The following is a 14,921-nucleotide window of genomic DNA, read 5'->3' as shown; positions in this document are numbered from 1 at the left end:
CGGTGCTCCCAATATGGTTATCCCCTCCCCTTGTTCTGGCTCCTTCCCTATCAATCACCCAAACCCCTCCTGGAGTTCTGGATTGTTCAGTGTCTGTCACTCAAGCCCTCCCCAATTACCCTTATATGGTCCCTGTCAATCCCCTGAGACCCTGCCCCCTCAGATGCCTCCCCTCTTGGAAATCCCCTTGTAGCGGGTTCGGTTTGTAACCGGGCAGAAACACCAATTTAGTATAGTGGTTTGGTCTAAAATACTCACTACTATTTATCTTCTGTGAGATAAGAATTAGGAGAAATGCAAAGCAGGCACCAAACTTAAAAGAATATAAAGAAATTTATTAACAGAGCTAAAAGAAGAAAAAAAAAATCATACCACACCTTCAGAACACTTCTCCTCCCCCCCACCTTTCTCCCTTCTCCCACTGACAATGTAAAAAGACAACCCTTGAGATATTCAGTCTGTTTACCACTTCCATAATAACCTTGTTCAGTCCATTTAGGAAGAGGAGTCTCTCTTGCCCATGCTATGAAAACATTATCACAACGAGCCAGCCGCCCGGGTTGGTTCTCTGCTCGCATGTGAGTCCCTTCTCCCCCCCCCCCCCGACTTGCAGCTTTTCCCACAACTGCTTTCGAGGGTCCAATCTTGAATTACTGGGGTACAATTCTAAGGTTGAGCTGTTCAGAAATAAAAGTTCTCTTCATCCATCTCTGGGAGCATTTCATCTCTAAGAACAGAGGCCTTCCTCCTTCTCTGGGAGCAAAGGTTCCCTCCACCTATCACGCCACCAATGCCACATGGAGCAAATGGATTGCTCTCATCACACAGCGCGCCCGTATCGGGAAACTGAATCGCCCTGGGATGTTGGGAATAATCACAAATTGGCCTGAAGGTGAAAACTTTGGTGTCACTGATGAAGAGGAACAAGAACAAGTGACGTGCTGAAGGAGCTCCACCATACAACCAACTGCCATCGGGAGACACACGCTATGCTCTTTTCATCGACGGTTCTTGTCACATCGTAGGGATGAAACGAAAGTGGAAAGCAGCCGTATGGAGTCCCACACGACGAGTTGCAGAAGCTACTGAAAGAGAAGGTGGATCAAGCCCACTCGCTGAACTCAAAGCTGTTCAACTAGCCCTGGACATTGCTGAAAGAGAGAAGTGGCCAAAGCTCTACCTCTACACTGATTCATGGATGGTAGCCAATGCTCTATGGGGATGGCTGGAAAAGTGGGAAAAAGCTAATTGGCAGCATAGGGGAAAACCAGTCTGGGCTGTTGAAGAGTGGAAAGACATCGCTGCCCGAGTAAGAAAGCCAGTTGTGAAAGTCCGCCACGTAGATGCCCATGTCCCCAAGAGTAGGGCTAATGAAGAACACCAAAACAACAAGCAGGTAGATCAGGCTGCAAAGATAGAAGTGTCACAGGCAGACTTGGACTGGAAACACAAGGGAGAGTTGTTCCTAGCTTGATGGGCCTGTAATGCCTCAGGCCATCAAGGCAGAGATGCCACCTATAGGTGGGCATGAGATCGAGGCGTGGATTTAACCATGGACAGTATCTCCCAGGTGATCCATGATTGTGAGACATGCGCTGTGATCAAGCAGGCCAAGCAGGTGAAGCCCCTGTGGTATGGTGGGTGATGGTCCAAATACAAATATGGGGAGGCCTGGCAGATTGATTACATCACACTGCCTCAAACACGCCAAGGCAAGCGCTATGTGCTCACAATGGTAGAAGCCACCACAGGATAGTTGAAGACCTACCCTGTGCCTCACGCTACTGCCCGGAACACCATCCTGGGCCTTGAAAAGCAAGTCCTTTGGAGGCATGGTACCCCTGAGAGAATTGAATTTGACAACGGGACTCATTTTAAAAATAGCCTTATAAACACCTGGGCTAGAGAACATGGCATTGAGTGGGTGTACCACATCCCTTACCATGCACCAGCTGCAGGCAAGGTGGAATGGTGCAATGGATTGTTGCAAACTATCCTGAAGGCACTAGGGGGGGAAACTTTCAAAAATTGGGAACAGCATCTAGCAAAGGCCACCTGGTTAGTTAACACCCGAGGTTCCACCAATAGAGCTAGTCCAGCCCAGTCTGAATCCCTGCATACAGTAGATGGAGATAAGATCCCAGTAGTGCATGTCAGAGGTCTGTTAGGAAAGACTGTGTGGATAAATTCTGCCTCAAGTACAGACAAACTCATCTGTGGGGTTGTCTTTGCTCAGGGACCTGGTTGCACATGGTGGGTAATGCAGCAAGATGGAACAACACGTTGTGTACCGCAGGGAGATCTGATTGTTGTAGTGTGAAATGCCTGTATACCACGGCTTGCTGAGTGTCACTGTCACTGTTTGTACATAGCTATGTGTATATATATATATATATATATATGTATTAATGTGTGTGTGTAGAATTAGAATGTATTAGTTTGGGCATTGAGCCAACAATATGGAATAAGGGGTGGAATGTCTTGGGGTGACTTTATGATGTGTATCCCATATCGCTGCCCTATGCCCAGAAATTAATTCTTGTGCCTTTCTATGCCTCTATGCCTGAGAGGGGAAAGGAAAAACTGAGCAAAACTTTTTCAAAGCAGTTTGCAGCTTGTTCAAGGTCATATAGAGATAGCGACTTTTTTTTCAGCTGCGGCAAGGAAGCGAGGAAGCACCCGGCTTGCTGCTTTCCAGTCAGCTTTTGGCCAGTTGTTCAGTTTCTTTTTCTCCGGAGAGAGACTGAGAGTTGAACTTTGGTTTTCCTTCCCTGGAATTTCGGATTTTCTCCCTTTTCTAGTGGACTGCTTCAACATCAGAGCATATCAGGAGGACTTTCCACCAGGCACAGAGGGCCTGGCCCTGGGCCAAGCCCCAGCTCTGAGGAGACCAAAGGGAGGACTCTAACACTTTCCCAGGTTTTTCCTCCACAGCGAAAGATTTTATTATTTAGCATTATTTTCCTTTTCCCATGTGTTTGTTAAATAAATAGTTTTTATCTGCTTCACTTTCCTTTGAGGAAGATTTATTTTTCCCGAACCTGGTGGGAGAGGGGCGGTGACCTGCCTTCTCTCAGAGGATATATTTCTAAATTTGGCCAAACCAGAACACCCCTAAACCTCAACACCCCATTGGGGCATGTGACCCCTCTCCCTCCACCCCCTAAGACTATTGGACCAGATGTGAGTCCATCCCTCCAGCGTCCCTCCCTCCTAATCCGCTTATTGGTCCCTAGTTAGGTTACTCCCCTTGTTCAACCCCCCTTTATAAGGCATGGTCGCTCTGGAACTGTTGCTTGTCCTCCGTGAATACCCTTCAATAAACTTGGATTACCTCCCGTGGCAAGCCTCCCCGCTACTTTTTAATTTTCCCTTCCTCGAGGGCTGCTGACCGCCACAGTGCCTGGAGCCTGTGCTCCCCTGCGTAGAGCAGAGGCTTCAGAGGAGCAGCTTTAAAGCTCCGTGCCTCCAGCTGCTCCCCACTCCTGCCACACACCGCTGGAGCTAGCTTGGGTGGTGGACAGCAGTGGTCACTGCGACACTGTCCTAGTGGCAAAAGTACAAAAAATTGTTTACAATTCTTTACATCAATTCTTTACATGAGCAGCATCAGCCTGGGAAATAATTTTTTGTGGGTCTAAAGTACTCAGCGTAGACGTTTTTGATGATATATGAACATAAATAAATAAACATATTATTGCCATTGCCAGAGTGAGTTAAGCATCACTTAGACTTTATCATGGCACTTTGTAAAGGAGAAAGCCTCAAACAGCAAAGAGCAAAACCATCCCAGGAGTAGAAAGGCGTTTTCATCGTAACATTTCAAGGGGTGAATACCCTTGAAGTCAAAGTAAGCTGAATTGACAATGTATAAACAGAGAATGGAGGTTATATTCATCACACAATTTGCTGTGAAGGGAGAATGTGTGAATATTTTAAAACTCTGTTTTATTTCACTGAGGTTCGGAAGGTTTCTATAAGTTTCTGCTGGGACAGTTCCCACATTTAACATGGTTACACTCAGTTAGTTATCTGGAGACGAGGCAAAATTCCTTTTGAGAAAAAAAGGAGATATGATGTGAATCTCTCAAGTTTGCAGTCATGAGATAGAGGCTGGAAGAGGGAATCTGGTGCTTCCTAGGATAACGAAGGATATCTTAGCTGCCTAGCATTAGAGTCTGATTCAGAAGATAACAGTTTAGTTTCTGAAAAGAAATAATGCTGCTGCTATTAAGCAGTACCTTGTTAGTCTGACAAATGAGCACTAATAGAGCACCTAACTGTGGAAAAAGATAATGGTGAGAAAGAACAAAAGCTACAGGAGTAAAATTCTTATATTTTTGATATAAAGATGGACAAGAAGACCTGGAGAAGAATTTGGACCCACACAGTGTGTTTTCTACCAAGAATTAAGTGCCTCAAATCTGTGAGAAAGGGACACAACAAAATGCAGAAGCTGCAGTCCCTGAAGAACAAGTTGTCACTCTGTGTAGCTGATTTTCTCTTCCATGCGAGCTCTCACATTAACTTTGCTGCTTTACAGCTGTCAAGCCTACCACCTTCTGGAATTATTCAAAATTATTTTTACAGGAAACTTAATGGTTTATTGCAACATCTATTATCATGGGTTCCACCATAGGAAAGTGTTGCCCAGCTCTTTATAGCTGCATACATATTTTGTGTTGTAATGCTTTGTTAGTAGAAATTCAAGTGTTAAAACTGTTTTAACGCTGTTTAGATTTACAATACCTAGATGTGATATACTTAAGTAGTAGAGACTAGTCTAGATGCTGATCATGGTTGGATTGGCACAGACATTTCTGAATGTGACACCTCTAGCATCCTTACTTCCCACTGTAATTATAATTCTCCTAGTTTCTGAAGATCAGATGCTGCACATGTCTGCCCTTTTCAGCCCCTGAGTGGCTGATCTTGGCTGCTTCAACGGGACTCAGTAGAAATTAGCAGGTTTTGGTAAAAACATTCAGTGATGTTAGTTAAACACTAAATGCTCTCAACTGTGTGTTCAACCCCTAACCCTCACAGGACCAAACTTGAAACCAGACAGAATCCTGCATTCGGTCTTTTAAAGTAAGCCACTTTTAAAAGGAGTAGGTGAAGTGCTGCACTTGATAACATGATATGATACTTGGCAAGAACAATTAAAAAATCCTCTTATATTCCTGTCCCATAAGAAGTCATTCTGCTCAAATTTTGAAAAAATAAATTTCTACTCAGCTGTGAATCTGTAAACTAACTGCTGGAATATACATTCTGAAGGTGTTCTCTTGCTTAACTTTCAAGTGACACGAGGATTTCAGGGTGTCTTTCATGCTTATTTCAGATAACATATGATGCTTTAATGGCAATAGCCGCCAGGTTAGGAAGCTGTTCTTGTAGGAAGATGCTTGGTTTGAGGCCTAAGTGTTAGCAGGTCTTCTAGCTGTCATCAGCAAATAGCAGTTCTGAGAACAAATATCCACCTTCTACAGGATGATATAACAAGTAATAAGTAAATTGGACTGATCTGACTCTAGTTCAAATTCTATTCTATCCCTTTCACTAACCTGTATATCATCTCCTCACACACACAGATAATGTTATAAGAATACATATTTAGCTTAAAACCATCAGTTTTAACTGTCATAATAATACCATCAGCACTGCACAACTGAAACTGGCTGAACAACAAACTCCTACTACCACAGTTATTCATGAAGGGAACTTCCAGGAAATGTCAGACCACCTTTCCTGTTTATGCCAGCAGAAGGGCTCTGACTGGTTTTTGGCAGCCAGGATTCTCTCCATGTGAGCAGCCACAGCAGGGGGAATCAGAATAAAGAAGGCTCCAGTGAAGCCTTCCTCTCAGATTAGGTGGTGAATAATTCAGCTGCTATTACTTCAACTCACTATTTCTTGGCATACAGAAGAATGCTAAATAGACACCAATAGACATCTTCAGTTGCTTGAAAAGTTTCTTTGAAATCATCCAGCTTGTGTTGTTGCAATTCAGACTGAATAACTTAAGTTGGAAATGACCACTATATTATTTAGATATCTGTTCATGGATGTATATGCATTGCTCTGAGTGGATCAGATAACACTCATCCTGATCATATTTATTATGCAGTAAAACATTGAGATTACAGAAATTACTGTCTTACTCAGAAAGGAATTCCCTTTGAGGGTTTATACAATACAGAAAATGAGAATACTAAATCATAGTTCTTCTGACAGGCTTGAGCTGAAAAAATGATTCATAGAAAAATACTTAAAATTACATGTCATTAAAAAAGAAATGTGACATCTGCAGAGATTTTTACCAAGTTATTCAGTAGGATATATAATGGCACATCTTTAAGGTAATACAGAAGAGAGTCATTATACCACTTAATATTACGCACGAGCTTTTCAGTATGTGTATTCATGTGTTTCTTGTAGGACAACAGACCACCATCTTTCTACAATGATGTTTACATTTAGAACATTTTAAAAGGTTTGACTTGAACATAGTTCTAAGAGAGACCACCTGATCTGCTGAGTCAATGCCCTGCATTCACATCATATACCTTTTCTGATTTATTCCTGTCTTGTTTCATGTCCTTTTAAATGCAGACAAAATATTTCAAATTATCTTGCATTTATTTGCAGGGAAGGAACACACATACAAGCAGGATTGTTCACAGTGGTGCTGCTGCATTCTACCTTGCATATTCCCACACCACTACTACAGCTTGAGGCAAGTGAACTTCATCCTTCCTTTTCTGTCCTGTGTATTCATATATAAGGCTGCTCAGACCCAGGGATGAGCAGCATTATCCCATGCAATACCCACACTGGTGATAAAGATTCAGAAAGCAGATGGATCCCAGCAGGACCTCAGTGTTCAAGCTGCAGTTGAGAAGCCAGACATTAAGGCATAAACCCCCCCCCCCCATGTCCTAAATTTAGGATGCAGTATAGAAGTAATAAATCACTGGATCCCAGGATGCCATGTTTTTAGTGCTCCTTCAGAAGGTATCAGTGCTACCATAGTTACAAAGTGTTTCAACCTACCACAAAGAAATGCAGTATATACAACTCAAGGTATCAGCAGAAGAACAATGTTCTCAAGAAGTTCTCAGAGTGTGTGGGATGATTTCCTAGTCATGATGCCAAAACAATCCCCAAAGGGTCACATGAATTTAGGTCATGCCAGCTACTCTCCTGCACATTCTTCAGTCACAGAAAAGGTCCAGAGAGAATATTCCCAAGGTCATATTTCCTTTTGGGGCATGAAGAACCCTCTGTATTTTTCAGAACTCAGTAGGAGCTGTTCCCCACCCCTCCTACAATCCGGTCCTATCTGCAATTTCTCCATGGCTTTTCCAATTAATATTGTTTTTCTAATATCTCCAAAATTACTACATGGTTCCTGGGTTTAATTTGGCTGTGGAGCAGGAAAACATGTAGATATACTTTCTATGTTATTCAGTGGTCTTTAAAACAAAAAATACAATTCTGCTTATTCTCTTGAGGCCAGGTTTAGCCTACATGTCTTGAGCCAGACTGGTAAAACAGCAATTTTTTTTCACCTTGCCCTTTGTTGTTGTGCAAGTGTCTTGGATCAGAAGGAGATGTGGAATGTGTGCAAAAAGTGTCTTCACAGATTTCCCCATTCCTCATTCAAAGAAAACTGAGACAAAATCACTTCTCCTAAATACATGAATGTAACAAATATAAAACACTAGTTTTGGAAGGTGATGAGGGGGCAGGCAAAGGAGAGTGTTATTTTAAAGAACTGAGTAGATCAATTGACTGGTTAAAAGATCATATACTGTTCTTCCAGATGTCCCACCTTTGCATCCACAGTGTTTACTTCAATATATGAAAGTTTTATCTTACTCATTTTAGCAATACCCAGGCATTATCTTGAGAGCATTAATTTTTCCTCTGCATGTTTGTCTGTGCTATACAATTAAGGAGTAATTTTGTCTTTACTGTTGAATGCTTCCTTTCTTTTTCTGAAAATAATAGCTAATTCCTCATTCATTCTTAATGCTGTTGACTTTGTTTCTTTTAGGGTCTGAGCACAGAAACTGAGAGGATTTATTTATTCTAATATAGATTACTACATTCATCAGATTTTTTTAAGAGCTTCCTTTCTCAGGAATTATTTCACTACACAGATGTGTTCATGCTGCCACTCCGTGGCAGTGATGAGAGAAGTAAATCCAAAATATCTGTGTTTACATTGCCCTTAAAAAACTCTCAGAATGATTCTTAAGATATATTACATATCGTACATACATTTTTTGTGTGCAGAACAAGAATTTGCTTATATAGTTCAGCTGCTCAAGTTTACACCAGGCATGAGCAAGCCGTGACTGCAATTAAAGCCAGGATACTATTGCAGGTTTCCCAAATAATACCAAGATACTCAAGAGTAGAATTTGCTTCTTATTTACTCTGGGGCTTTTAAGCTAGCATTATTGCATTTAAAGAACAACCTAGTCTTCTTCCCATGTCCAGTGGAGGTATTTGAACTAGAGTTTCTTCTTTGCTTTGCTTTGCTGGTATAAATTCCATGTGAGGCAGAAAATACTCTTTGTATTCTGCTACAGAACAAACTTCTTTTTTCTGGGTCAGTCAGCTAGCCAAATGATACTTATTTTTCTGCTTTACTGGAGCCCTTGTATATCTGTCAGGGCCAAAACATCTCCAGTCCCAAGAGCTGGTTTACTGGAGTAGCATATACAGAAATTTAAAAGCGGCAACAGAAAGTGTTGATCTCGAGCAGAGAGGCAGCTGGCAGGCCTCTGTAATTAAATTCCTGGCACCTCTTGTATGTTTTTATAATTTTCCCTCAGTCAGCAGATAAAACTAAAAGTGTCAGATCCCAGAATTCACTGCACATTCTTTTAAATGTCACCATATATTTGCCACTGCTCAGTTAGGCTCCTACAATTTTCCATTTACAAATATAGTTCATTACTTGTTTCTGAAATATCATTCCACACAAGATTTCAGGTCTTCAAGTGGTCTGAGGTCTTCCTACTCCCTCCCAGACATGGCCATACTAGCTGGTCCTGTCTATATCCAATGCCCTTCTGCTTGGATTATGGCTTGACAGGACCACATCCCACTGTACTTGAAAAAGTATCTGTATTGAAAAATATTTTAGTTAAAAAGAACCAAGAAAAGGGTACAGGGAGATGAACCAATTACATCTTCTAACAGTTTAACCAGAGTCTTTTTCTGTCCTACAACACAACTAATCTTCAGCAAAGGCTCCCCGTAACCTTGAATCTCTACACGGTTATGTGGATCGAAAGTCAATACGATACCTTTCCTCCACAATCCCCTGGTTTCCTGGTAATAGTTCAAGCAACTATTGAAAATATCTCTTATATTTTGTTTTCTGCACTCTCTGTGCTTGTTCCTGCCATTGTTTTTAGCCTGGTGCTGATTCAAGCCACTGAACCTCAGCTGTGGTTACCTTACTGTATCATGGAAATTCAGTTCTGGTCTCCACAGTTCAAGACAATCTGCTACTGGAGAGGCTCCAGTAGCGGCCACAAAGATAATTTGGGGTCTGGGACATCTCTTGTGAGGATAAACTGTGGGAGCTTAGCATTTTTAGTCTAGAAAAGAGAAGACTGAGAGAAGATCTCATCAACACATACAAATATCTCAAAGGCGGGTGCCAAGAGGATGGTGCCAGACTCTCTTCAGTGGTGCCCAGCGATAGTATGAGGAGCAAAAGCCACAAAATAAAACACAAGAAGTTCCACCTCAACATGAGGAAGAGCTTCTTTACATTGAGGGTGGCTAAGCACTGGAACAGGCTGTCCAGAGTTCATGGAGTCTCCCTGTCTGGAGGTATTTAAAACCCACTTGGATGCATTCCTGTGTCACCTGCTCCAGGTGACCCTGCCTTGGGAAGGTATTGGACAGGATGACCTCCAGAGGTTCCTTCCCACCCTAAAAATTCTGTGATTCTGTGATTCTGTTGTCATCTTAGAGGACCAATGGGCTAAACCTCTTCTTATTGGAGGAAAACCTATCTCAACACTAAACCTTTATGCCATAGAAGGGTAATCAGGTAAGACCTTGGATTAAAAGGGTCAGTATCACAAAGTGAGTAGAACTTCATTAAACTGCTTAGATTTCCATAAGATGATTTGCAAGATGCCTTAAAATCTTACCAGTAGCTTGTTTCTGCATCATTGAGAAACGGCTTTCATCTCTAGCATTCTTTCACACATGTTCTTTATAAAAGACAGTTGCACTGAGTCCTAAATTGATTTAAATTTTGCATTCTCATGTGAAAAGTAAGAATCTGCTTCAGAATTGTTCTTTTCTAGACCTTTCCTCAGAATGTGAACCTGGAATGCAAATACAATATCACAGAATAGAATATGCAAATAGAATATCCCAGGCCCATAAATAAGGAACTGCAGTACACATGGGAAATTTATTGTTGGGTTTTGCAACTGCATTAGATAAATTTTCCTGGAATGGGAACCTTAAAGTGATAGACTTGATTTTGCAGTCAATTATTATTTTTATTTACTCTATCTGATTATAAAGCAGAATAAAAAATTAATAAATTCTGAAGTGCAGGAGATTCTGAGGACTGCACCAGCCCTGACATAAACTTTGAGAATATTTATATAATCAGTTCAAGTAGCCAATTGATGCAACAGCAATTTTCATGATTCCTTCTGAGAGTTCAATACCAAGAAGGACACATTATGTGTGCTGTAGAGAGACCAACATCCTGCCAGAGAAGCTCATGGTATACAGTGCCAAATGCATCTGAAAGAAAGGACACTGGCTACCTTTACACACTCTTCACTTTATGCCCCTATTTACCTGAGCATTCTATCATTTTGTTACCACATGTGTAGAGACAAATTTTTTCTACTCTTTGGTAGTAGCAACCATGCCCTGCTTTTTAAAAAGATCTGCTCTCATGGTGTAAGATACCTCTCATATTGATGTCTTGATTTGCTTTATCTAACAACCCTTCATTCAAAGACACAATACTTCTTCCACTCAAGCAGAAAACTAGAATTATCTAGATTGTTGCTTCATTTAAAGTTATTTTCCTCAAACCTATCTCTCAAAAGGCATTGCCCTCTTATAAACTGGCTGAATTTACTGCTCCATAAAGTGTACTGGAGATATCCACTTATTCAAAACATACTCAGAATGAAAATTATTCAGAAAATATACAGAAATACAATAGGGGATTTTCATTAATTCTGTTCACCCTTCAAAACACTAGGTTTGCAGCTGCTCTGTTATATCCAAGATTGCACAAGGCTAAAATACCAGCAGAATTTCTGGTAGAATATCCTACAGCAAGTACAAGAGGAAAAGCATTTCTATTCACCACAACGACTGAGAAAAAAATATTACTGGTGTCAATGGTTGTGCAGGATGCCCAGGGCAGACCATGCTCCATAAAACACCTCCAACATCTTATCATTCTCTGCCTGAATGGAGGTTGTAGCCAGGTGGGGGTCGGTCTCTTCTCCCAGGCAACTGATGAGAAGAGAGGGAACACAGTCTCAAACTGTGCCACAGAATGTTGAACACTAGGAGGAATTTATTCAAAGAAATGCTGATTAAACATTGGAATGGGCTGCCCAGGGACGTGGTGGAGTCACCACCCCTGGAGGTGTTTAAGATAAGACTGGGTGTGGAGATACATAAATAAACCCCTCAAAACAACAAAAAACATTTTCACACTGTTTATTGCAGGCTTCATTTCAGCCTTGATATTATTCACTCAGTGCCATGATCCAGCTGACAGGGTGATGTTGGGTCAAAGGTTAGACTCAATTATTTTAGAGAACTTTTCCAACATATTTTATTCTGTGATTCTGTGAAATCTCCTGCCCAATCTGCTACAACGGTGATTCTGTGCTCCCTCTCATTAAGCTCTCTGCAAATACGTAAACTAACAGATTTATTGCTCAAAATACAGTTTCTACATTCTGTTTTCTATATGATCATGCTTCCTGTTCTTGTAGTGCCAAATCAGTGCAGAAAATTAAAAGCAGACTGTCCTATTTGAAAGTATAAGACATTTGGAGTAGTCTGCAGGTCTGACTTTTGTAACAGAACAAAGTGCAGGTGATTATAAGTTAATTTTACATAAAGTAATTCCAACAATTTCCAGCAACCAGTATAAGAGTAGCTCATGGTATGTCACCATGATAGATTTTTACACTAAATTAAATTAACTGTTTCTTTAGCATGATGAAGTTTCAACTTTGGGTTTGAAAAAGTTCTTGATGTGTGATAAACCTCAAAGCACCCTCCAACAGGTAGAACTTAACCCAAACCTGATTCCTGGCTTGTACACTTACTTAAGATAAGTAAAGTTATATCAATGTTGTTATTTTCAAATCAAGAACGCTTATCATTAAGCATGATGCTTCGTAACTTCGAAAACCTTCACCTATTTTGAAAGCTGTCACTTAAGATACATAAATAAACCCCTCAAAACAATAAAAAACATTTTCACACTGTTTACTGCAGGCTTCATTTCAGCCTTGATATTATTCACATTCTAATGAATACTGAAATGAATCCCAAAAGGGTAATGTGTGAGTTTCAGGTGACTTTTTCCAACTACAGAGATGTGAACTGAAATAAATTATGCAGAAGCCAAAGTAATTGGAATCGCTTTCTAGAAGCTCACAGTTCAAGGCTGGGATATTTATAATTCTAAAGACGTCGTGTTATGGCTGTTCTGGCCGTTTGACATGAGAGGAAGTTTAGGAAGGCTTAAGAGCAGAATGTCAAATAGGAGCAAGGTAAAAGCACAGAACCAAGAGCTCCAAATTATAAATAATTTTCGTCACTATTTTGTTTTGTGACTATCTAATTTTCATGTCTCAGTTTAGCCAGTAATATTGTTCACATATTTAATGAAGATTCGCTTAATTACTGAACTTCTTGTTTTCAAAAATAATTTACAATTTCAGAACTTTAGGTAATCTAAAGACTTTATGATCACTTAATCAGAAATTACATGTTCAATCAAAAACTTGCCTTCAATCTGCTTATGACCTTATGACAAATGCCTTTAACCAGCTTAGGGAGCACAAGAACAGCACAGAATACCAGAATGACTTATTAATTTGCTTAGGGATCTCTCACATGTCGAAGTGAGTGGGAAGATGAAATGATTCTAATTATCAGGTCATGCAGCAGCAGCATTTCTGAAAAATTCCTAGGAGAGGACTGGGGACTGAAGAATGCTGAAGTGTTTTGCTGAAAATGATCAAGCACAGACATGATGGTTGATAGATCCTCTTTCAAAGTAATTATTGAGGACAGTAGGCAGTTTTCAGTACAATCTCTAATTTTAGGCTGAACCCAGCAGAGTACTGTTACGAGGATTAATTCCTTAAGGCCTTTAAAAGGTTTTAAGCACAGAGTCACATAAACACTAAGTGCTGTTGGGGCCCTCCCCCTGCCATGTGGTCCTGGGAGAGGGGCCCTCAGGGGAGGCACGGGGTTTCCCTGGTCCCTGGTCAGCCTCGTTCCCCATTGGTTGGTTTGTGTTCCCCTGCGCAGGCAAGGACCCTCAGGTCCCGGGATTGCCGCAGTTCCTCGGCAGAGCCCGGCCATGTGGCTGGGGAAATAAACATCTCTCTGAAAATATGTACCAAGAATCCGTCCATATAATTCTTTTCCATGGGCCTCATTGTGTGATACACGTGTTGCAGTATTCCCACTGTAACAAAGTGGCATTATTTTTTTACTAGAAAAAGGTCGAGTCATATTTTCATTTTTCTTTGCCATAGGCAGCTACAGAACACCTGCTTTTCTTACAAAAATATGAATAGATGTGAGTTATGAGATCAAAACTGTATGGTGAAATACTGGAGCTGTCTTTTTCTGTATATGGCACATAATTAATGTTTGGAACTCGCTGCCACAAGTCATTGCAGAGATAAAAAATATATTAAAACAAATGAGTTTACATATTTGTTGCTGTTTTTTTCTGTAGTACTTAATATGATGATACTCAAAATTACAGTCACCAAGTTACAGATTCCTCAAAAAATCAGATTATCAGAAAAGAGGTCATCAGCATCTACATACTTGACACGACTATGTCAACTATGTCAAAATAACTCCCAGCAAGTGAGACATCAAAAATTACTTCCTAATGTGGAACTAAAGCCTTCTTAAAAAACAAGAATTGTTAAAGCTGTCTAAAGATAATAAAAATATATGAGGGTTTTTACGAAATCACTTCATTATATAAGATCACCACCAATTACCCATGATCAAATCGAACTTCCTTTTTAAGGGAAGAACTTTGTGTAAAACTATGGACATTTTATTTTTAACCTGGTGGGGAAGAAATAACAGAACATATTGTTTGAGTGCTGGCCTACATCCCTATTGAATGTCTTTCATGATGTAAACCTCTAAAAATTAAGATACAACAGCAAAGGAAACTCACTGCCGAACCACTTCATAGCTCAGCAGAATGGGGCTGCCAGAACTCTCATGGCAAGGTGTGGGGATGCTGTACCAGCTTTCCCAGGAGAGCAGCAGGACAGAAAACGTAACTACTTCTAATCTCAGCCTTCAAAAATTCTGACGGGACTTTTTAATGTGATGCAGAATCCTTTCCTATTTCACCAGCTGAGTGTTAAAGGAGACACCATCTTTCTCATCATAGCCAGATAAGTGAAACCTTAACACAACACTGAACACCAGTCTTGTGAAAATAGGGGGTTTTTCCAGCACTTTGTTGTTTTAAAGGTGACTAAATGTGAAAGAGCCTTTATGAAAGAGGACCATCCAGCAACCCATATACATGACAAAGAATGTAATTTAGGACAATTATTATTATAACCAGTAAAGAAACACATAAATCTGTTTCTTAATCTAAAGTTACTTAA

Source organism: Corvus moneduloides, chromosome Z (genome assembly GCF_009650955.1).
Source record: "Corvus moneduloides isolate bCorMon1 chromosome Z, bCorMon1.pri, whole genome shotgun sequence".
NCBI classification, from domain to species: domain Eukaryota; kingdom Metazoa; phylum Chordata; class Aves; order Passeriformes; family Corvidae; genus Corvus; species Corvus moneduloides.
The sequence above is the reverse complement of the archived record's forward strand: the minus strand, read 5'-3'. Positions refer to the sequence as shown.